Here is a 25,214-nt window from a genome sequence, read left to right as displayed (position 1 = left end):
TGTTGTTAAACAATGTATTCAATATTGGTCAAGACTCTGTAACCTTTGGGTGTATTGATTTAGAGATACATCTGGGTCAAATGGGGTCATATAACGTCCTAATGGTGAGAAGATAAAGAGAAGAATTACATTTTTTTCAATAGCAAGTATATTTTCCTTTAATCCCATCTACGGGCGTGTGCAAAGACAGTTGCTGCCGTTTGTGAAATATACGTGCTAACGTATGATCTGAAATGTGTATCACTATTTCAGAAAAGTACTTTAAACCAACTGGGACAAGTTGGAATGACATATGTACACCACATCTAGCTGATATCAGATAAAATAAATCTAAGGGCAAGAAATCGTTTATGCCAACTGAACATGAGTCAACAAAAGAGCTACGAGTAGTTGCCTATCTACAGGACATTAAAAAGCGTTATGGATCATGCAATGCATGTGTATTTCAATCAAGTCAACGCCAAATCCCGGCTTTGCAAAGACCTGTACATTTTGCAGTAGGACGTCACGTGTTTTCTCCCCTTTGTCTGTTGAATGACACTGGTTATGTGACGGAATCATTTACAGTTGTGGGCGGGTTCACTCGATAATGTAACAAATGACAACTGAAGAGTAACCGTATAAAGGTAGCTACTGGCGTCGTTCACGGCTATACTTCGAGCAAACCTTCGATCACATTTTGAACACTGTTGGTAAGTATTACTGATTCGTTTACTGCTGATGCACTTCCATCATTTCGTGAAAGATGTGAACTATATGTTCTGATTTACCACTCCAAATGCATCCATCCAAGTGAATATGTTTGTGAAACCTCCACAATAATGACCCAGAAGGGGAAGGTTATATACGTCGGTTACCAGTTAAAAACTAGACGTATGTCTGTCATAAACGCCTGGTAAATACCTCATCGATTACGAAATGAAGTTTAGTTTTACTTAAGGCTGCTGTGTGAGTTAATGGTGTACAACGTAGCGCTTTTTAAAATCATAAAACGTCGTATTTATGAATTTAACAACATTCGGGATAGTTTTCCTCAGATGATGCATATCACTGGTTAAAGTATCATTATTCTGATACACACACACTGCCATAAGTATACCCGGGCACTCTCCTGATCTGCTCCAAGAGATCAGGAGGTACCAAACCAAGGGCACCGAGAACAATGGGTAGCTTGACGACAGTGTGCTTGGGATGCAAACGAGACACTTCAAAAGCGAGGTCTGCATATTTAGTATGTTTTTCCTGAATCTAGACAATCATGTTGCAGTCAAAAAGAACAGAAAATTCAATGTCATAAATAAATTCATTTGTTTTATCAATAAGAACAGGACCAGGCTTGTTGCCTGGAAGTTCTCTTTGGCTGTATATCGGCCTATTCTGAAGATGTTTAAAAGCTATATTTTCCATGACGCCCTGGACATGTTCAGGGTCGCACCATGTATGGACTTCAGGGTCAGTGCGAGAAGTAATGAATGTAACTTGTGCAGTTTGTTTTTTAATCCAAGTTGCAAACTTTGGAAGAGATTTCCACTCATATTATGATCCCTTTTATGACAGGGTGGCCTTGGCAAACAACCACGTCTATGATCGATATTAGAAACCAGACCAGGATACCTATGACGATCCTGGTAAAACTGGTATTCAGCAACCCATGCTTGTCGTAACAGACGAGTAACGGTTGCTCTGGCTCGCTGACTTGGTTGATGCATGTCATTGTATCTCAGTTATAGTTCGATGCTCATGCTGTCAATCACTGGATTGTCTGGTTAATATGTATGCTCCGCGACCACATGTGTACCACCGTTAACAAACTGACATTAAATTCAGAAGCCAGTGGCGCTTTGACCTACGAACCGCGGAAATCACTAAGGGTCTCCAGATTAACTCTGCACCCCGTTTTAAAAAAGCCATTTTGATCGTATGGTCGATGTTGCAACACAGACTTACAGGTGTCTACGATTGCTTTGTGGAAAGTGGACATGCGTGGACGCGTTTGGATTAGACACATTTCGTGGGCTTCCTCTTGAAATAAACTAGTATACAGTGTGTTTGACCAAACTTGAAAAGAAAAGAAAAACATATATACATGAACATCTGTTTTGTTTTCAATATAGCATTCAATTCTACAGCAAATGTGCACAATTTTATTTCATACAAAGTCGAAAGTACCGTTTGACTGACACTGAAAAACACGTGGTATCATAGTCTGAATTTTTAATCAAATCAACAAGGTTGCAGAAAGATGTTTGTCAGAGTTTGCTGTATGAGGCCTTGCTGTATATCGTGTTGGAAGACAATGCCACGTGGTTGTTGCTTGATAAATGGCAATACAACTGGTCGCCAAATTTCATCTCTGTATCTTAGAGCTTTCTAGTTGCCATGAATAATCACAGTTCTCGTTTTGAGATCGCCGCAGATCATTCCCCACACCATCACGTTACCGGCTCCTGATGGTCTGACTTGCTGAATGCAAAAATTGTGCGCTAAACGTTAGGAAACACGAGTCCGGCCGTCATTACTGTACAGGCTAAACATATTCTCGTCGGTGAACATTACACGTCGCCAATCACTTATCTGCCAACGTCCAACTGGCCTGACCCATGTCAATCGACTACGTCGGTTTGGAAGAGTCAGATGCACTTAGCGGTAGGGTCGACATGCTCGAATACCATGTTCTTTTTAGTCGCCGGTACAGGGTATGTCGACTGACACGTCCTCCTAGTGCCGTCGCTTCTGTTGTTGTCGTTACAAAACGTTTCTGAGATGGATTGTCTGGATGTGGCGATCACCACAGGGCGTTGACACACGTGCTCGACCACTCCTAGTCCTGTCTGACGTATTGCCCGTTTGTCGTAGTCGTTGCATCTGTCTGATGACAGTCGCTCGGGTACAGCCGAAGGTTCTGGTGTGGTTCTGTACGTGTGTGACATGGCTCACGTATGTCTTTTTTTTTCCTGAATCCACCGTCGACTCTCTAGCCCCCTAGCGAGATAGCTCCAGGACTTCTACGACTGCCTGGGGAAGATCGAAGCCCGTGCGGAGCAAAACGCCATGATGTTGTTGACTCGTGTGGAGCAAACTACGAATATGTTGGTCAACACCTTGTCTAGGCTGGGCAAAGATGATGACGCCGACGAACTCCGGGAGGAAATAGAAAGGAAGAAAAAGAAGAAACTCGTCTGGATATTCAGAAGGTGGGGCAGGTGCTACACTCGGCCCAAAAGTAAACCTACCATTTCCTTGCTGCCGTGTTTGTCTGGAAGGTCGTCCACATGACCTGGAAGCACTCTGCATCGACCGGCACATCGGCTGACGAGAAGACAGAAACGCCCAAACCAGTTTGTACGGCCAAACCCGGGCACCCCTTCGACATCAGGACTAGCAAAAAAGTGGATTTTCGTTTGTGTGTATGTTTGTATGTTTTTGAACTAGATAGAAGCTATACTTGCTTGGTCCTCTTCTGACATTGGCTGCCGAAACTCGCCGGTGCCCTAGAGATTTAGGCTCCTATATGTGGATACTGAAAAGGACTTCAAACGATACCTCCGCTCGTGGTTATGATTTTTAGGGGTCGCTGGGAGCTGAATTAGCCATAAATAACACTCTCAGGGGGTCTGTAATAGAACCCCCCTAAAGTATACTACTCAAGTATTCACATGGTCTGGTTTATGGAAAGATATTAAAATATCAAACCCTCAGGCAGAAGTGAGCAAAACATCCCTGGTATGGGGATCTCGGCCTCATTTTTGTATTGTATTGTTAAATATGATTTTATATTAATGTTTAATGGTTACATAACTAGTAATAAACAGCATCTGTGACAGTCTCGTTATTTAACAAGACTTTGATGACTGGATTTTATAATGATGAAAATATGTATTTATAATGTATGCAAACTTTTCTAGTCACGGTATGACTGAAATACTGCCGCTGTGACTCTAAATGTTAACTCAGTCCCTCCGCAAATCAAAGGAAAGATGTCTGTCCTATGCTCTGACACAAACAACAGTCTACGATTGCTTTATGGAAAGTGGACCTTTCTGGATTCGAATGGACGACATTTCAAGTAAAGACATAGCAGAAACATATGACATGTGATATACGCTCCAAACATTCAGTTACTTCACAGCATGTCAGCTTGAAGTGGGAGTGAAGCCGGAAGTGATGTACCGTATTTCCTCATTTAAACGCCATGGTAGTTTCTTATGTGCAAAATTATACTCCTCACAAAAAGCTAAGCAACACAAATGTTTAGTCGCGTTACATTTTCATTTATTGGAATTGCAAATCATTGAATGATGGAAGAGAAAGCTGAAACATATGTACACACGATTAACAAAATGAAATGAAATGGTATTGAGCAATATTAGACTTACAGATCATCAAATGCATATACCCGTTAAACAGTCGTGCAAAATGTGCTGCTTTGATGGAGCAAAATGTTAACATTAAGGTTCAAGTCAGTTTTGGACAGTGAAGCAGTGTTCAGTAACGCGTGTGACCACCATGGACACGATTGCAAGCTTCTACACGTATTTGCATTGACCAAATGAGTCTTTAAAGTTGCTGTTGTGGAATGTTCTGCCATTCTCTCTGTAACACCTACTCAAGGTTTGGGGTGGGGGTGAACACTGAGACCATAAACACAACTTCCAATAATGTCCCAAGCATGTTCAATGGAATTAAGATCAAGTGACCTTGCAGGCCAGTCCATATGTTTGATGTTGTTGATCTAAACAACATCAATAACAACTCTTTCTCATGCATTATCATCCATGGACGGGCATTATCATCCATAAAAATGAAGTTAGGACCCGCTTGTTGTACCAGAGGAATGATTACAGGTAGGTTTACACCGCTCATGGTCCATGTATGTGTGAAGAGTGGAGCACATTCATACCACACATTTTGCATGTTGTTTCTGAGGGTGGCTATGTTCGGTGGATTTTGTCAATGTTATCAGATAAATCAATTTGACAGTCACTAAAGGTTATGCATTCTTTGATGTATTCTTTGATTCTAAATCAGAAGTAACGTCAGATATATCGCCTCTAAAAAGCAATGACAATGAAGAAGGGCCATCCTTATTCACTCATTTTGAAAAAGTTGAATGAATATTTAAAATCTGTATCTAAGTTAGAAGATGGCAATAAAACGTTACCATACTTTGGGAAACGCACTGATAAGGAGTTATGTGACATCGTTATAACTCAAAAGGAAATTTCTGATATCATTTAATGTTTACCGGAGAAAAAGGCTTGTGCTCTAGATAGAATAAGCCATAAGTTACTCAAGAAAACAGTTCATTCAATAAGTAAAATGTTATGTCTCTTATTCAATTACTCACTGCAATCCTCTACTTATCCCAGTAATTGGAAAGTAGCACATGTTTTGCCACTATTTAAAAAAGGTGTCCACTCCATTGTTTCAAATTACAGACCAATATCTCTCATAAGTTGTGCGGGAAAAGTATTTGAGAGAGTAGTCAATACATTTGTATAATTATTTTAATTGTAATAATTTACTTTATCAGTATCAAGCTGGTTTTCAAAAAGGCCACTCAACTGTACATCAATTATTTGAATTGTACAATCAAATATGTCTATTTTTGGATAATAAGGAAATATTTTGTATGGTGTTTTGTGATGTTTCCAAAGCCGTCGATCGTGTCTGGCACAAGGGGCTTATGTGTAAATTGGAAATGTATGGTTGAAAAGGATGCATGCTCCAGTGGTTATCAAGTTATGTAAGCAATCGCAGGCAATCTGTCTTTGAGAATGGAGCATTGTCCAAGCTGGTATATTTGACAGCTGGTGTTCCCCAAGGATCAGTATTGGGTCCATTTCTTTTTTATTGTTTTCATAAGTGACACTGCTGATGAACTAAATTTTGACAAGTCTGTTTGCTGATGATACATAACTTGGATTTTCATCAGTTGATCATAGACTGCTTGAGTCTACTTCAAACACCAACCTACAGAAGCTGAGCTCTTGGTGAAAACTCTGGCTGGTTAAATATAATCAGAAGCTAAACAGAAGCTATCATTTTTACCCTTAGAAACAAAGTAATAACATAACTTTATACTTTGATGAATGTGAAGTAAAACGAACATAAACACTTAGGTCTAACGTTTTCGGCAGATGGGAAATGGAATAAGCAGATTGACCAAATAGTAATATCAAGCTCGAAGATGATAAACTCCAAGCGTAAATTAAAATTCTTACTAAGTAGACAAATTTTGATGAAGATTTATATTATGTTTATCAGGCCACATTTTAAATATGCCTGCGAGGTTTGGGATGGGTGTAATTCTGAACAGACATTGAGACTAGAACAACTACAACTGGAAGCAGCCCGTATTGTCACTGGTTTACCAAAATATACACCACTTAAATATCTCTATTTTGAAACTGGGTGGGAAAAATTATCAGTACGTAGGGGAAAGAAGAAAGTTAACGTAATATCATAAAATAAAATGTGGTAATGCACCTCTTATCTGATAGATTTACTTCCTCAGACTGGTCGTGACTCTACAACTTATGACCTTAGAAAATTTTGTAAGACCATCATCTAGACTTAAACACTGATGTCAATCTCTTATCCCATCAACGACAGTGTTATGGAATAATATCCCATTAGAAAAGCGAATGTTACCATCACCAGAGACGTTTAGATCATATTTGAAGAAACCTATAGTCATGGCACCAGCGTTTGTTTCTACAGGTATCCGCAAACAAAATATTATTAATACTCGTTTAAGATATCATGTAAGTGAATTGAATTACGATTTTTTTTAATGTTGGCATTAGGTCAGATTCAAAATGTGAATGTGGGAATTTACGAGAAAATGTTTGTCACTTCATGTTTGCGTGTTCTCTATATAACGAACACAGAACGAAAATGTTAAAGCTTTTAAAATTACAAGTACATGATGATGCTTTAAATTTAGATTTATTATTAAATGGCAGCAAGAACTTAACATATACTTAAAATCATGCAATATTTAAAGCATTTCAGCATTACATATAAAATTGCAAGCGTTTTTCTTGAATGCTGTAAATATTTTCATATGTCGTAATAACTATCTCTGTACAAAGGTCTCTACCATTTCTGTACTGTATTTCTTTCTATGTTACATGCATATTGTTGTATATTTATCATGTTGTAAATACTCGGGAAATGGTTACCTAAGTTGGATTACTTGTACCTCATCCGTTTCGTCACTGATAAAATATGTTTAAATAAATTCTTTGAATATTTACCTTTAGTAATATGTCGGCAAAAATCGCTATCGAGATTGATAAGGATATTACACAGAAAATAATTGTTGCTTATTGTTTTGTGAGAAGTATATTATCTTTGCGATTAAACGCCAGTGTTTGAAATAAACATACTCCAAGATTAACCTCCTAGAAATCACGGTAGCTTCAACACCAAAAATATAATGAGGCAACATAGATTTGAACAAGTTGAGCACGTTTGTTTTAACGTCGCTTTGAACATTTACTTTACAACCTGCAAGCTTGATATGAGAGGGGATTTTGAAGTTTGGGTACGTTTTTGAGACGCAGCTCTGCACAAAACGACTGAGTCTGATGAGGTTGTGGATTGTGAAATCTCTCCTATAATACCAATGGAGCAGTGAACCCATTTCTGCATGTGCGTAGATTTACACACCTACTACACATGCGCACCGTTAATTGAAAGGGCGACCTATGGCGATGTCTCGTCGTCAATAATGAAGACGGGTCGTCACTGCAAAGGGCATTCAAGATTTTATGGCAATCACATTGACAACGACCGAGAACAGACTTGGAAAGTAGGATAATTCGTGGAAGACTAATTTAACTTAAAGAAGCAACAACTACCTAAGAGAGCATTTAATGTATTAACTAATGTTGTTAAACACCAGTGAAATACTCTTGCTGCATAATGGAAAAACAAATAACCAATTCTGGCCAATCTACGAATCTACGAATTAAAATACGGTGCCTACCAGTCGGTGCCTAACCAAACAGCCCCTTTGCTCACCCCTTGCGACATGCACGTGTTGATGAATAGCACAAAACTGTATGTACCTTTAGCACAGTATTCTCAAACGCTTCTATCATACAGATATAATGTTTTTTTGTTTTTTTTAAACACGCAAATGCATGTGATTACCCACTCAGGACGTCGCCATATTTGTCACACGTAATTTTTGTGATTGTAAAAGTTGTACACAGAACAGGACACATCGGCACATACAAACATGGGATATTTCCTTCTTCAACAGTGTATCACGCACGGCTTCTTTGAGATCTAGTCTTGAAAGGAACATGTGACAGAAACATGACTTTCATATCCCCGTTATCTGTTTCCGGTACAGTCCAACTGTCCACGTGCCATACGCCCTTTGTGACCATGTCATAATTAAATGGTCGATAAACGTTTAAATGCATAAATCACCATCCAGTATTTTGTTCTTAATCTGTTTTCACCAGCAGGATATAATGCAGAGTACACGATCATGTATCATGCATACGTTTTAGAAATGTGTTTAATGAAAAGATGCATCGTAATAATATGTCACCTAGATTCGGTATAGGATGTATACACCTTTACGTGTTAGAGTGAAGTGTGATATTTGTCAATATGTGCTTATGGTATTATAATTGTACTAATATTGATGAATTATGTTTGCATATTAAAGACATTAATAAACAAGACGTGATAAAATGTACTGTAATATGTAATGAGTAGAGAACCTGTAGATCAGGCTATGTTTTACTTATGCTTGTGTGGTGTAACGTTTGGCTGAATGATAGTAGTCGTGCATTTAGAATGGCATTCATAACGCGCGTATCCGTTCTTGTAGAAATAAGGAAAGTCGATTCTGTCTCTGCTGTGTTCAGAAAACTAGTGAACGATTGCCATTCAAGCCGGCAATTTATGCCTGAATGCATGCATGATGAACTTGCATTTCGATTTCAATGTTGTGTTTGTGCGAACTCTCCCTTGTCGGATTAACGAATGTTTTTACAATGTATTTACAATAATCAGTTGCCAGATTGGTGTGTCGGAGTCGGAATGCGAGAATGTCGGATTAACGAAAGTAATTATCACTGTTTTAAATGGTTCCCTAATTTTTTGTCGGATTAATGAGTGTCGGATTAACGAGAGCTGACTGTATATTGATCGTCTTGCCGTGTTCGTTTGTGAGAGAGCTGATCCTGTGCACGATCGTTTTATTCCCATCGTGTCCGAAGATATTGATTGCTCTGTCGTCGTTCGGTGTCGGTGACCTGGGATATGGGTGTGGGTTCGCCGTCCCAGTTGATCCCATCGTCTTCGGGATAGCTAGAAAGTCTGTCTGAATGTGCTTTTACCGGAAACTTTGCGGATCTGATCGCAACCCTCATGCAATCATCGCCTTTATTTTTTGACGTTGACCATGGCTTGTTTTTTCTTGTAGTACGGTGGCAAGTCTAGGTACGACCCTCCTTTGAACGGCACGTAGTTTGCAATGTCCAGGTAGACCGTGTCGATCGTGTCCACGACCCAGACCGAACCCATGTGCGTGTAGCGTTCCAGGGATTCTTGTAATTTTGCAAACGAGGTGTCGATGGACGCGTCGATGGATTCGGGTTGAGTCGCGACTTATTGCTTGACTCTGAAGTAATGCTGGATGTGCTCGGTGGTGCCGTCCGTCTGCTGTTCGTCCAGCGACATTCTCACCGTGAGTTGAAATTTGAGGCTTCCCAGCTCGTTCAGTTCCCAGGCGACTTTGTCGGCGATCAGGGGGTTTGATGTCATCGACGTCCATGTTTTTGTCGATGTCCATTCTCCAGCCTATCAGATACTTACCTACGACGTGCTTCGTCCGCACGAACCATAGTTCGACGGGTTTGTGTTCCTCCAGTAGTTCGACGAGCTCGGCTTTCCTCATGCGCGAATAATCTCGGAGCCCACGCTCCTTCGCTCGGAGTTTGAGCTGTTTACCGTGGGTTGAGGAAGTTCGTCGACAATGCCGAGCAATCTCAAAGGCTGAGGTTTCCTCAAACGGGAGTAACCGATCACTCCGCGTTTTTGGGCAATCCTTTTTAGTTCTCGAATGGTAAACATCGTTGCAATATCAATGTGTGAAAAACTTTTTCTAAATGAAAAAATAATTATATTCAGATGCGAAATCAAATCTCTAATAGGTTGTTCGCTATAATCAGATGCAAAATCAAATCTCTAATAGGTTGTTCGCTATAGTAAGGGGTGAAGTCAAATCTCTAATAGGATTTTCATCGCTATGTTCGGCTGCGAGTTAAAATCTCTATTAGTTTGTTTGGTGTGAGAAGTATGTCTCGCTGTTAAATGTTAGCAACCCCGTCAGTAAGTTGGATAGTTAAACTTTCAACCGACTTTAAAAAAAAATAACAAGCGATGCACGATAGACTTTTATTCTGAACAGTTGGTTGCGTTCATTGAGATAGTCTCTTTTCGTCAAGTAGTTGAGATGGCTTTGTACCACGTCCGCTCCGTGGGGTTTGCAATAACGATAATGGCATTTCACGCCCACTCCGCACATTTCGCACGTGTAATTCACGAAACTCTTTCGTATAGACATGTGTATGCCGCAATATTCGGCAGGTTTGGGTTTTTCCTAGCAGCACGTACTTGTAGTTATACGGTGCGCATCTTCCCATCTTTATGTATATACACACATAAATATATTTTAGTCTAATTATTTTAGTCTAACGCGGTCGCCACGAAAATCAGTTCCTGGTCTTTCCGTTTCGTGGAAGGCGTGTAAAACTGAGAGGGTGGGTTCGTCGCCGAGAGGTTTCTAATTGCGTCGTCTGCCGCTGTTGTGTTGGTGGTGGCTTGTTATTATTATATAGCAGCATAACGACGACGGACACGCTTAATCCCGTTGCTGCCATGGCGGCAACAATCCACGGAGTATTATTATCTTTTCTACCAGCAGCGACTTTTTTAGAATTCTTGGTGGTGGTGACTAGTCGTATCGGTGTCGGTATCGTCGTTGCTTCCTCCTCCGTCGGCGTTTTCTCCTCCGGGTGCGCATCCATGTTGTATATTAATATTTTTTTCTTCTTTTAATTGACAATGCTTTGCCATGATGATCGCCGCGGTCATCGGAGCTAAAAACATGCTCTCAAAGTATGGTCGATGAACGGATCTTTCTCGAGATCATCCCACAGGTAAAGTCGACGCTCCGGTGGAATGGGAAGGAAGTAAGACGCTACGCCGGCGTAGACTTGCGTTATGACAGACCCTATGGTTTTCGTCATTTCCGCACTGAGTCTTGCTTCGTATCTCGCGTACAGCTTGTCGATTTCGTCAGCTGGCATTTTGTGAATTTTATTGGGAGTGTGGTCGCCCCCTCCACCCAAGTATTGTTTGGCTTTGCCGCTGACCGCGAGCGCCACCAGTCTCTCTCGCTTGTCCTATTTATTATTATTATTTTCGTTATCCAACATTTGTTTGTTCGTCGCACTGCATCTTATAATGTAACAAACGATTTTTAAGTCTAATAAAATAAAATGCGATGTACTCGAAACACAGTGAGATGAAAGTAAAGTTGCACACAACGATAGTTTCGAACATCGTGTTTGCATGAGTTATGCTAGAATTTGCTAGAATTTAGCTTAAAAGCTAGCATGGGTTGGTCAGTTTTCAACAAAAGTTTGGCGTGTTTCGTTTTGGCGAGCTGTTTCTTCACTCGTTCTCATTCTTGTTTGGTCGGGATCACGTGTTTTCTCTCACAAGTAGTACTCAAACAAATCCCTGTCCTTGGAGTGAAGCAGGGCGACCCATCTGTTCCCGTAAATCTTTCAGCACCGAGTTGAATTTCTGCATCAAAACCCAAACGCTGTGCTTCGTGTGTCGGCCCGAGAAGGCCAGGTACGACAGCGCGTCTCGTTTATTAATCATCTCCTTGTTGGCACTGGAGTCGTCCAGGATAAACAGCGTCGATTCTCCTTTCAGTTTGTCGTTGTAAGCTCGCAACCAGTCCTGCAGACGAATTCTAGGATCGATTTTGTGCACGTCCGGGTGCGTCATCACCAACGGTCTTCACCAGTAAAGTCGGGCAGAGAATGACGATGTGGTCGAACACGTCACGATAAGGAATCCTTCCAGCATGTCATGCACGAATGCCGTCTTGACGTACCCGCCTCTCCCCACACACGATGGTGCAGTGGGGATCGCTAGGTAAATCAATAAATGGCTTGCACGAATCTTCCATTTTCTCTATTGAGTTGCGCGGCCATAATCACGTACAAATATACGTTTAACTTGCCGACCAGATTTTTGAACTTTTTTGGTGATTTGGATGGTGATCCCCTCGCTGCCGTTGGCGATAACACGTCCGCTGCCATGTAGTCGTCCGTGGATCGCATGTCAGGCCTCAGCACGTAATGTTTATCCAGGTACCTACTGAGCATCACGTAGGTGAAACCCAGGTCTTTGACGATGTCGTTGACGTCAGGCGAGTGTCGCTTGATGGCCGGTAGTTTTCTTATCTCGTCCCACTGCTGGTAAGCTCGCATGCCTTGGCTGAACAGCTGGTTGGGCACACCCTCGACGGTCACTTCCACTTTCGTGATCTCGGGATTCCAAGTGAGTTTGCTGTCTCTTCGAAATGGCTCGTATTCTGCCTCTTAAGATACCTTTCATCGATTGAGCCGGCACGTTCAGGTTGATGTTCCACAAACTGTCGCTCTTGACGATTGTCCGGTGCCGCAAAACGCGGTCGTACAGGATGGACACCTATTTTCCGAGTACTGGGTGCGAATCTGCCGGGCCTGTTCCGTGCTCTTGACCATGTCGAACTCCAACGAGATGTTGTCAACGATGTAGCTGGCCTCGATGCCGCCTGGCGTGAAGTTGACTTTGCCGTAGTCGTTGAACGTGAGTTCGTATTCCAGCCTGTTGCCCAGCACGGCCTGGTAGAAAGGCATGTGCCCCTCGAGCAGCTCGAAGTCTAGCAGTATGAAAAAACGATTCCCGTATGTCTCAGCGACGGCTTTTTCTCCTGCCGTTATATTGCCGAGCTGGTTTTGCGTGAAATGGTGCCCCACACGGATTTCGTTCGATACGTCGTTATTCCCGACTAATACCTTGATACTCCATGTCATCGCGTTCTTCCGAGGTTTTTCACAGGTTGATTTACATTAAAACACGTCGCTGTCGTCTATGCTCAGCACCTCGTTCCCGGTGATTTTGATGGTGGTTTTCTTGACGATGGCACGACCCAGGTTGTTCATGATCGTGCATTTGTCGTTCATGGACTCCAACGTGATGTGAAAAGCCAGTCGAGTCGTGCCGGGGACTATGACGTCGTTCGCGCCGAGGTTGGGGAATCGAACCAGCAGCGGTTTTTTTTAATCGATCGTGCTCGGATTGTTGGTGATGGTCACCGACTGACGCACAGCTTTGACACCGAACGGATCTCTCAATCTTCGGAAAGGATCTAGCTTTTTCCATACTGCGACATTGTTTATATTGAAACTAAGTATACTCTCCCAAAAAAGAAACGCATCATGAAAATAGCAATTTCATGTAGCAATGAATTAAAGCGTGATTCATTTTACAAAAGGCTTTGCTCTGTTTATGAGTCCTATGGTGTTTATGTTTTGAAACGTCACAACAAAACGCACCATCCGTAAAATACCCGTATTAAACAGCATCATTTTTAATTTCGGCGTGTAGTGTCACAGAATACACAATTCACATGCAATGCACGTGAAAGTTGGGGATCAGATGGGTGTAAAAGGTTGATCGCTGTCTGTCGATTATTTACTGTATTTTGAATATTGTTGACGAACGCAAAATGCCACGTCTAAGTGAAAACAACCGTCATATCAGCTACGGCGACCAGTACCGCTCGACAATACTCGGATTGAGGAGGCTTTCTGCACAGACCGTCAGGAACAGGTTGAGAGAGGCTGGTTTACGTGCCAGAAGACCTTATTTTGGCCCTGTGCTTCGACAACAACATCGTCGACATCGAGTTCAATTGTGCACCAACGTTTGGAACCTACCGAGTTCAATTGTGCACCAACGCCTGGAACCTACCGAAATGGCGTAGAATCTGGTTCTGAATGATGAATCACGATTTCTGTTGGAACGACGCGATGGAAGAATGCGGTTGTACAGACGTCGACGTGAACATTTCGCCGACGCTTGCATTCCCCAGGTGGACAGATTCGGCCGGGGGAAGTGTTATGATGTGGGGAGCGATCACCTGCCGTAGGAGAAGTGATTTGGTGATGATCCAGGGCAACCTTACAGCTCAATGGTACTGTGACGAAATCCTACGCCCACACCTCCTTCCAATCGTTGATCGCCAGACGGAGTTGTTTCAACAGGACAATACCAGGCCCCACACAGCACGTAACACTGGAGACTTCATTCAGAACCACAACGTCAATGTGCTCCCCTGGCCCTCAAGATCACCGGACTTAAACCCGATCGAACATCTTTGGGATGCCCTGGATAGACGGTTGCGGCGCCGTAACCTTCAGCCCCAGACACTTCAGCAACTCGAGTGGGCTGCAATTGGGCAATACGAGATTCTGAGACTTATTTGTTTGATGCTGAGGCGATGCCGTGCAGTTCTGGATGCCCACGGTGGTCACACGAGGTATTGACTTCAGCGCCACCACACGTCTCCATGTGACACTCAAACTGATTTTCCTCGAGTTGGTGCCAAAGACGGATAAGTCAGCATTCCCAGTGTACAATTTGGCTGTATTTCATTGACTCATAAAGCCTACAAGATGTTTCAAAATAAACATAAAAATACAGTTGAAATTCCTATATGCGTTTCTTTTTTGGGAGAGTATATATTATTAGTTTAATATAAAAAATGGCAGACGATATTCCCATTGACGATTTCGACATACACCAGCTGAACAACGACGATGATGCATCAGCAGCCATGGACACCTTGTTCATTGGGGACACCGTGGGCAATGAGCTTTTAAAGCAGGCTGTGCACAAGTATTACGATACTTTAAAGCGCGATGTCTGAGAATCAATTGAAGACTCTTTCATAATACGAGCATAACCATGGGCGACGTGTCAAACCTGAATCAAATTGCCGCTATTGCGTTCTCAGATCGCGGGGACATGCGAGGATTCGACGAACCCGGTACGGAAAACGCCTAGTACGTCCTGCACTTGCAAAACAAGGTGTACCAACGTCGAGAAGTCATGGTCGACTTGAACTGGATCATCCTGACCTACCCCTATCTCGTCATGGATGAGGATGGTGATGTCATCGAACTGAAAAATAATGGGGCTCTACGGGATAGGTTTAGTCCATTCAACGAAAAGACGGTGTACGTATCAACGTTACCAGATCAAACGGGTAATATGTTAGTCACCCGTCTGGAACCCGAATATAAACTGATGCTATTGAAAAAAAATCATAATTATGAAATCCCAGAAACGTGGATCAGAGCGATACAAGGTTCTACAGTTATCGCCATCATTATAAACGTTGTCGTATTTTTATACAACCAGGAAGAGCCCCCACCACAAGCCTCGAGGGGGTCATGGTTTTCCTAGAGCCTCTCATTTTACTCGACTACATTCATTTATCCGAGCACATGCACCTCATCAGCTTAAAGTACATTCATCAAATATTGATGGCGGATCAATTCAAGCTTATTTCTTACCTTTTAATATATGTATCCGGCCATGGACGAAGTGGCTCAAACGCTCGAAACCGTGGATGGATTTCGTTTGCGACAGATCAGCAAAATTAAACACCAATTGGAACGAGAACGCGACGTGCGACTCGGATTGCACAAAAAATACCATCGGGCAGTCAATGCAATCGACGGTGTGGACACATCTCTCGTGGCAGCTACCATGGGATTAGGCAGAGCAGGCGTTGGCTAATTATCCACCATCGTGGCCGCACCCGTCGTACTCGGGTTAGAAATAACCGCCGGGGTATTGGGGCTGGCGGGAGTAGCCCTTAAATTCATTTCACGTCGTCTGCAACGGAAAGCGCTGAGGCATGACGAGATCAGGGTTCTGTCCGAAGCCAAGTTAAACCAATTGATGATCATATTTCCACCGCGATCACTGATAGCAGGAAGAGTTTCGTTTGGTGATATCGGAAATCGCGAAATACCACCGATTGAAAGAAGAGATTCGAACCAAGACTCGGGAAAACCGCTGACATCGGCGAAGACGAGAAAAAAAAAAGAACAAGGTCGACAACACATCATTCAATTCTTCCTTACCAAGAACAAAGATCTCATCAAAGATTCACCTTAAACTGTTTTGTTGATGGTAACATAACCTTGTAAAAAATAATAAACCCTCAACGTACTACTACTTTTCAAGAAGCCCACATTAGGTCAACCCGACCGTAGGCAGTCAGGCGAGAGCAGCTAGGCGAGAGCTACTGTTTAGATCAATGCACATCAAGCAAACTGTTTTTGTAGATTTTAACATTGCTATATGTAACTCATACGCTTTCCAAGCTTATGTAATCCGATTTTAAAATAATAGATTGTGGCTTCTAAAAATGTTTTCAGCGTCTGGTTTCAAACATCTTTTTCACTACAACCAGCCAGCAACCACAATACGGCTGTGTGCCTTGCTTTGTATTCAATACCCGCGTGTGACAGGCCACAGCCAGAGAAATTGTTAGTTTGTTTTGTCTCATTTATCCCACATCAATGTTTCCCTGGTTCACTAGATATCCGACATAGTATGGACAACACTCACCTCCTGGTCTTAGTGCTGTCGAGTTGCTAGGTTGGGTGACCGCCTAGCAACGCCGGGAAGACTTATCCCGGCAGCCATCTTTGTTTGGCTTAGCAACGACAATGCTTGTTTCAATTGCAAAAATTTCCGCCAATACCCCGTGTCGAACTCGCGTCGTTGAATTACAAGGCCTTCGCTCTACCATCAAACCACCGTGACTCCCTATCAGTCAGTAGTAAGAACTTTGGGTCTAGGCCCTATTACTACTAAGCCCCCCGGCCGTGTCATACCAAAAGACGTTAAAATATGGTACTTGTTGGTCCCTGCCTGGCGCCCGGCATTAATGGGTACAACAAGGACTGGTCGGCTCCGATTCAGTATAATGTGTCTGAGTGGGGTATTCATGCTTCACTGCAACATGTTATCTCAGTGGGCTAGCACTATAAAATCAGCTTAAGTCTGGGCTAGTACAAACAGCGGCACATACACATACACACGCATGCGCGTCCTCATATGAGCGAAATATTCTCAAGCACGACATTAAACCCAATTTCACCTCACCTCACCTCACCTTACGTAATGGTGCAGCTGATTCAGCGTTAATTTAATAGCGTCGGCTGTTTTTTCATTGTTGAGACGAGTGATTTCGTGATTGATAGCCGACACCACTTGAGGTAGCCACACGACCCATTCGGTGTTGGGTTTATTTAGACTTATTTCCTGCACGTACTGATGTCCGAATAAGCTCTCGTCCAAAGTCCTATTGAATCTCTCGATGGTGGCTTGGCTGCGATGAAATCCGGCCGCGCCATGGATGACTTGAACGTCGTGCTTGGTTAGTAGTTGTGACACGGCACCCATGAACTCCCGTCCGGGATCGACTTGCAGCTTGGTTGGCCATGTAAGCAGACTGCTCTTGTATATGCGCTCGACCGCACAAGCTACTTGGGTCGAATCTTTCTCGGTTAAGGGCTCCGCTTCTTTGTAGCGGCTGGCCACGTCAACGAAGGTTAGGGCGTACTTGTAATTTTTACGTCTCACCCTGTCGTGAGGTAGAAACAGGAGGTCTGCTTGGGCGTCGACATGTCAAACTTTCTTCTAGGTACGTAGTGCGGTGCCGGTAGGTAGATTTGCCACAAGGCTTGTTTTTCCAACCACGCTTTGGCCTTCATTTTGTGATACTCTTGCTATCTCGGCAAGCTTGTGAATGGTGCTCGCGCCTTTCCAGTATCCATGCAGGCTGTAATAAATGGTTTTTTTTGATATCGTGACATGATATATATATATATTTATTCTTTTCGTTCAATGTTTTTGTGTCCGTACGCGTACGTGTTGATTCCGTCGATTGCGATCCAACGTATCGTGTCCATCGGCGACAGGGACGTTTTGTTTATCGTCAGTCCGTATATCCTGTGTCCCTCACTTTTGATGTTTGAAAGTGCGAGTCTTGAACAGGGCTTCCTTGAATCTAGCGTGTTTGATTTGTTTTTTCACCACATATTTTTTCACGCCTTTCACTTTTCTGATTTCATTATCGTCTGCTTTCAGGATGGTATACATTTTTTGGTCTCAAGCTGATGTATTCCATGATCGGCGTGCCGGCGCATTCATCCTTCATCTTGCCAAGCACTTTTTTATTGATAGTGTCATGCATCGGGTGGTCCTTGGGGTAGTCGCTAGTGTCATCCAGGTGTATTTTTTTCTTCATGTCCTCGTACAACGTGAGCAGCTTGAAGTCAAGCGGCATGCAAAACCGGGTCCCCTACGCTTCGGCGATGGCTTTTTCGTTGATTTTGTTGAGCTGATCTTGCGTGAAGACGTAACCGACGCGCATCCGAGTCGATTTACTGATCCCTTGATACACATCATTATTACGTTCACCCTTGCTTTTCCATAGATCTATATAACAGTAAAACACATCGTTGTCGTCTATACTCAACACCTCGTTACCACTGATTTTGATGGCGTTTTTCTTGACGTTGTCACGGCCGATATTCCGCACGAGTTCACATTTGTCGTTGTCGGAAGTCAATGCGATGTTAAACGCCAGTCGAAGCGTTCCGGGAACGATAAGGTCATACTCGCCCAGGTTGGGGAATCGAACCAACAGCGTTTGGTTTTGATCTATCATGCTCGGATTATTGGTGATAGTCACAGACTGACGCACGTCTTTGACGGCGAGAGGCTCTCTTAATCTTCGAAAAGGATCTAGCTTTCTTCCGTATTGTGACATTATATATTAAAAAAATATATACGTTTAATAAAATTTATTAAATAGACAATATCAAGATGACTGATTTCACCGACCCTCAGATGGACACCTCCTTCATGGGAGACACCGTTAACAACGAACTTTTATAGCAGACCGCAGATGAATATTACAACGCATTGAGGCAAGATAAAAATTACATTGAACCGTTGGGACGAGACTATTCCAAAATCGAAATTGGCACCAACGGGGCGCTGCAATTGAAAGCTCATCCAGAGGTCGATCTCATGAACAAAGATCTGCAAAAGACTCGAACCGAACTCGGCGCCACGGCGAGCACGTTGGATTGAGACGATCTAAGAGACGTTCAAGACGGGCTAGACCACATACTGGCCAGGATGAACGAAGCCCCTTACAACCTTCGCGAACTTCGAGGTTTTGACAAAGCCATGCAAACCATGCACGGATTGAGCATGAGGAACACTCCACCACTCCAGATTCTGGAGCATCGAGGGGTGTGCTCCGAGCAATCAACCAGTCTATTCTTTCAGTGTCCTGTTTAAACTCTAGATCTTCTTCTTGAGCTTCCTGTGGCAAGCGGCTTAAAGCATCTGCATCAGTCATCTGCACTCCTGGTAGATACTTGATGTTAAAGTTGTAGGCTGCTAGGGCTGCTAACCATCGGTTTCCCATGGCATCAACTTTCACTGACTTCAGGACATATGTAAGTGGATTGTTGTCTGTTACGACTGTGAATTCCGAACCATACAGGTAGTCATGGAACTTGTCAGTAACAGGCCCTTCAATGCTAGAAATTCACGCTTGTGTGCTGGATAATTTGCCTCACTTTTAGAAAGACCTCGGCTAGCATAGGCGATGACTTTCAGGCTACCACAGTGTTGCTGGTAAAGGACAGCTCCGAGTCCAGTGCCACTGGCGTCAGTTTGGAGTTCAAAAGGGGGAGACAGGTCAGCATAGCCTAACACAGAAGGAGTGGTTAGTTTTTCCTTGATCTTCTCAAAAGCTGTTTGGCATTCCTCTGTCCACTTATCCCCAAAAGGCGTCTTCAGGGTGAGGTTGTTCTTCCGAGTTTTAGCATGGTCTTCCTTGGAATGTAGCCGGCTGTCAGTGCATTTAATGGTTTGCAGAGATGACTAAATCCTTCCACAAAGCGACGGTAGTACCCTGCAAACCCAAGGAAGCTTTTCAGCTCACCGATGTTGGTTGGGACAGACCATTCCTTTACAACATTAATTTTGTTAGGGTCTGGTGATATTCCTTCTTTGGAACACACATGAACAAGGTGGGCCACAGTTGTTTGGAAGAACTTGCACTTCTCAGGGTCCAGCTTGAGGCCAAACTTGCGAAGTCGAGCAAGAATCTGGAAGAGGCGATCTTCATGTGTTGGGATGTCTTCAGCGAAGACAATGAGATCATCCATGTAGACGACCAGCTCCTTAAGATTCATGTCCCCTACACACTGGTCCATCAGGCGTTGAAACGTTAGAGGGCTGTTCACAAGACCCATGCTCATTCTCTGGTATTCAAACAGTCCAAATGGGCACACAAAGGCAGTGTACTTTGCTGATTCCTCATCCACTGGGACAGCATAGAAGGCCGATTTAACGCCATGCTGGGTGAACCATGCAGATCCATGTAGTGCTGCGAAGAGATCTTCAACCTCTGGAATAGGATATGTATCCCGAATTGTCCTAGAATTCAACTTCCGGTAGTCCACACATAGTCATAGCTTTCCTGACTTCTTGCGAATGAGGACTATTGGACTCGCAAAGGGACTTGATGAAGGCTGAATGATATCAGCATCTATCGACTGTTGTATGTGGTGGCGACAATCTTCAAAGTCCTGAGGTCGTATTGGGCGAGCTGTCTCCCTGAACGGTGAGTTGTCTGTCAGTTTAATGGCATATCATGAGTAGAAAACACATCTCTCATAGCATGAAGCTTCCCGATGATCCTTTGATTGTCTTCTTTTGGCAAGGGTGAGTCACCAAAGTCAAAGTTTAGTTCTGGTGATAACTCCCCTGTGGACATCTGGGCAGCATTGCAGTGAACAGGTGGCTTGGCGGCTTCTTCCTTCTTCAGACGGTTATACACCCAGTGAAGGGGGGTGACGTCCTGGGGGAGATACAAGTCAGCCAGTGCTTTCCGAGGAGAGATGGTTATGTCACGAGATGATACATTTTCGACTAATACTCTTATTCTTGGGACACTTCCTGTGACAGACACAACAGCATTCATGACTTGAAGACTGTCTCCATACAACTGCTGATGGTTAAGGCTTTCCTGGATCAGAACTGTTTGTGCAGTAGATGGAATATTGGCCTTTCTTGCCGTGCCACGGATCTCCATAGTTTGTCCTGCTGGTACAATTATCCTTTTCCTCCCGGCTAGTCGTACTGTTCCTAGGCGTCCGGAAGGGTCAGAAACAATGCTGCTGAATATGTGGGCCACTTCACTCTTTATTGGCAGGGTGCATAAATAGGACTGATTTCTTCGCTTCTGGCATTTCTCTCCTATCCTCCGGAACGTGTTGGTGCCCACCACAACAGGGATTTCCGAGGAGAAGGAGGTATCTGGGCACACCAAGGCGATGGTATGTACGACCTCATTTGTAGCAGCAACTTCCTTTGGCAGTGACATAGTAAGCCAAACAAAGCCAACATATGGAACAGGTTGACCTCCGGCACCATCTACTTTCAATGGAATGTTCTGTAATCTCTCTACTGGCAAATGGGACAGATGTTTCTTGTAGAAAGACCGGCAAATGGTAGTCACTTGAGAACCGCTGTCCAGAAGTCCAGTACAAGATTTCCGTTCGGCCCTAAGTCTTGATTCACAAGCCGGTCCAACGAGTGAGCCTATGAGGTCACCAGGTGTTTCACTTTGAAGATCTGATTTGACCCGGGTGTAACACCTAGCCAGCACTTGATGTGATCCAATAGTTAAAGTTTTGTTTCCACAATTTTGTATTTTGACAATGATGCAGCCAGAATTGTCCACTCCTGTTGAAATGATGTCAAGTTTGGGAGGTACTTCATGGGGTTCAGGTTTTCGAAGCTCAACTTCCTCCAGGTGTGGGAAAATATTCTTGCCCCTGAGCTCCATGGTCCTCTCAGGTGGCAACTCGATCTTACAATTCTGGCGCAGACATACAGGTCCAATAGGTCTCTTGTGGTCATTGGATGTCTAGGGACGAGTTGGTATCGTCTGGGCCTCTAGTCCCTTTACTGTTTCAGAGGCCCGGTGGAGTTTAAATCACCCTTTTTAGATGAGCGATTGTGTCTCTCTTTGTCTCTTGTCTTCATTCGTTCCCAGACCAAAGCGGGATTCGCTGGACTTTGGCATCCCTGTCTCTGATGATTATAGTCTCCACAATTGTGACAAAAGGGCCAGACTCCTACCGCCCTTGGAACGTGTATCCTTGGGATTTGAGGTTGGAGCATCTAAAGTCTTCAAGCCAGATGTTATGTGGGACTTCGACATCATGGATTGCAGTGCCTTGAGTTCAAGCTTAAGGCTTTCATATTCAGAGGAGCCCAAAGCAGTCGATGCATTCTGGACATGACTCCGAACCTTACTCGCCGTGAACATAGCATCATCCATCTCGACTTCTTTGACAGCATCAATGAGATCAGGGAGGTCTGGGGATGATGCTTTTGGGAACCTTAGATTCAGGAGTCCATAAACACTATGGTTCCGGTTAGTAGACCGGAACTGATGAAGGCGTGTGCTGTTGGCATCTTCCCGTCTAACCCCTCCATGGGCCAAAACTTTCCGTAGCTCAAGCTCCAGGCGGATGAGGTATTCTGATGGTCTCTCTGCAGGCCTGGGTGTCATAGCAAAGAACTCTTTCAGTGTGGTCATTCCGTCATTGTATCCTAGATACAGTTTCCCTAGGTAGGTGACGAGGTCCACTGCTGTCTTGTCCTCTCCGATTCCTATAGCCATATCGAAGGCTGGAGACTTGAGGCTGCCAAGGAGTTTCTGTCGCTTCCCGGTGTCTGAGAGGGCCCGAGCTTCAGTTACAATCTTTGCTTGTTTGGCCCATTCTTCAAAGGCTACCTCTCCGGCTTTGATGGGTCTTGTACCAGAGAAGGTCTTCAGTCTGAAGAAGCTGGATGAGGGGCGATCCCAATTCACCAGCACCTGTTGTGGGTCTGGGCGTACAGTGCTACCACTACCCACAACCCCAGCATCCGAGCTTGCAACATTAGAGTCGCTAGCAACTGGGGATTATGAGTAGGCAGCAGCAACATCGTTAGCCGCCAGAACAGGTGTTGGAGTTGTTGGATTTGGTTTTATGGATCCGGCGCTGGTTGTAGCTGATGGAAGCTGTCGGAATAGCAGTTGGAACTGTTCCAGCATCTGCGACTTCATCGCCTCCATCATCAGGGACGTCTTCCTGTCCAGGGCATGATCTACTGCCCTGGCCACGACGTCTTCTAGAGGGGATCCTTCCCGAACCAAGTGCACTTTCATAACTTGATACTCCTCTTCTCTGATGAGTACAGTGTCCCCAAGCTTCAGATGGACTTGAGTGCTCGTGAACTCCACGAGGTGCAGCTGCTAAATTGAATCAAGCACCTGGAGAACCCGCACCTTCCCATAGCAAGGAGACAACTCCTCCTCAACCAATTCTGTTTTTGTTTCGTCCGGAAGCCCAATTATTCCAATTGATCACTTGGGGTCAATTTTCGTTGACAACATAGTGTCCAAGAGCTCAGAGTTCGTGAGCGAGGACATGTTGACAAAAATCGGAGATGAGGTTGAGGTACTCAGAATTCTTAGTTGACTAAGGCAACTAAGGGTAGGAGTATAGATACAAAATAAAGCCTTATGTGCCAATGAGTGTATATCTTTGACCGTTGAGGAGTACTATGAGCGCTTTCGACACTTTGTCCCACGTTGGACGCCAATGTAAGACTTGGGTAACTGCTGTGATTGCGTAACAATTAAGTCTCACGGGAAAAGGGATGGCCAAGTGTGTCTATTGCGCGAAGTGTTCCAGTCAAAGATGACACAACACAGAAAGACAGTAATAATATGTATTAAAACAAAAGGTCTTGGTTACAGAGTTGCAAGTTCCGACTGCACAGTCCAGGTGAAACCTAAAAAACAAGTTGGCGTGTTGTCGCCTCGACAGTGCAGGCAGAAAGAGCCATTGTACAGATACAATTATGAGAATTAACAATAATCCGACTGATATATAGGATGTGACGACAATACTTATTAGGGGAAACAATATTATTAGAGAATATATAAACACAATATTGGAACAAAAGTATATGTGCATATATGAGCACACAACCCCAAAGAGTATTTACATAAATAACTTTAATTATATAACCCAAAAGAATCGTCACACCCCTCCTATCAGAGGATTTACATAGGACCCCACCTGAGGTGAGGTGAAAGTCACATTAACTTTAAGGGCCAATGGGAAATACAAAAATATATATATATATACACAAAGTGGGGCAATATTTATACCCAACACATTTGGAATATATGATCCAGAAAACCGGTTTTGATTGATATAAACAATAGCCACGACAGGACACCTGGCCTGTACGACACATGTGGCTAAGGGAAATGGGGTATGATTGCCTGTTGGATGATCATACTAGTCAATATGAATGTCGATACACCGAGTAGGTCAACCAGTTGGGGCTACCATGAATGAACACCTAATTGTTGTATATTGATAATATGTAATAAACGGATATTACATGATTTATATTACTACAAATTGTAGGTATATTATTGGCCATATAATATAATACATTATATTATTATTGAATAAACTGTGACTTCACTTTCACATCAAGTGGGGAAACATACTAAAAATATGATTGATGTAACAACATGTAGAAATATTACGTTTGATTGCGTAACGCCAGACGCGAAAAGAACGAGAAAATAATCTTGTTCAGAAAATAAACAATATTCAAATGCTGAATATGCTATTACCCATCAGTAGCACTTTACAGATGTACTTGATAAAGTGACTTGAGATCATAGTAGGCTTTTGCAGTGTTAAGATAAACATGAAGCAGACGACGGACCCTAGTTTTGTTTACATCCGGTGCAGACATTTTGTCATGAAGCCGGACGGGAGCTGAAGAATGCCGAGGAGAGCCGAAGACAGCCAAGGCTGTGTGCTGCTCAGTGGAGAGGTCAGCACTGGTCAGTGAGCAGGATCGCCACTAATTGGTTCCAGATGATACCGTGAGACTCTAACTGAGCACATGGCTTGGAAACC

General features: G+C 43.4%; 1 long non-coding RNA gene across 1 annotated transcript; it reads left to right on the top strand.

Annotated features, from left to right (window-relative positions):
• Positions 1–3,795: 3,795 nt before the first annotated feature.
• Positions 3,796–18,360, top strand: LOC124278766. Its single transcript, XR_006899180.1, has 3 exons — positions 3,796–3,953; positions 9,163–9,168; positions 18,350–18,360. It is a non-coding gene; the product is annotated as an uncharacterized LOC124278766 (long non-coding RNA).
• The last annotated feature ends 6,854 nt before the right edge of the window (positions 18,361–25,214 follow it).

The sequence above is a fragment of the Haliotis rubra genome, unplaced genomic scaffold (assembly GCF_003918875.1).
Source record: "Haliotis rubra isolate DU_JTF1 unplaced genomic scaffold, ASM391887v1 Scf1063, whole genome shotgun sequence".
Taxonomy (NCBI): Eukaryota; Metazoa; Mollusca; class Gastropoda; order Lepetellida; family Haliotidae; genus Haliotis; species Haliotis rubra.
Note: the sequence above shows the minus strand (reverse complement) of the source record. Positions and strands in the feature narration are given on the sequence as shown.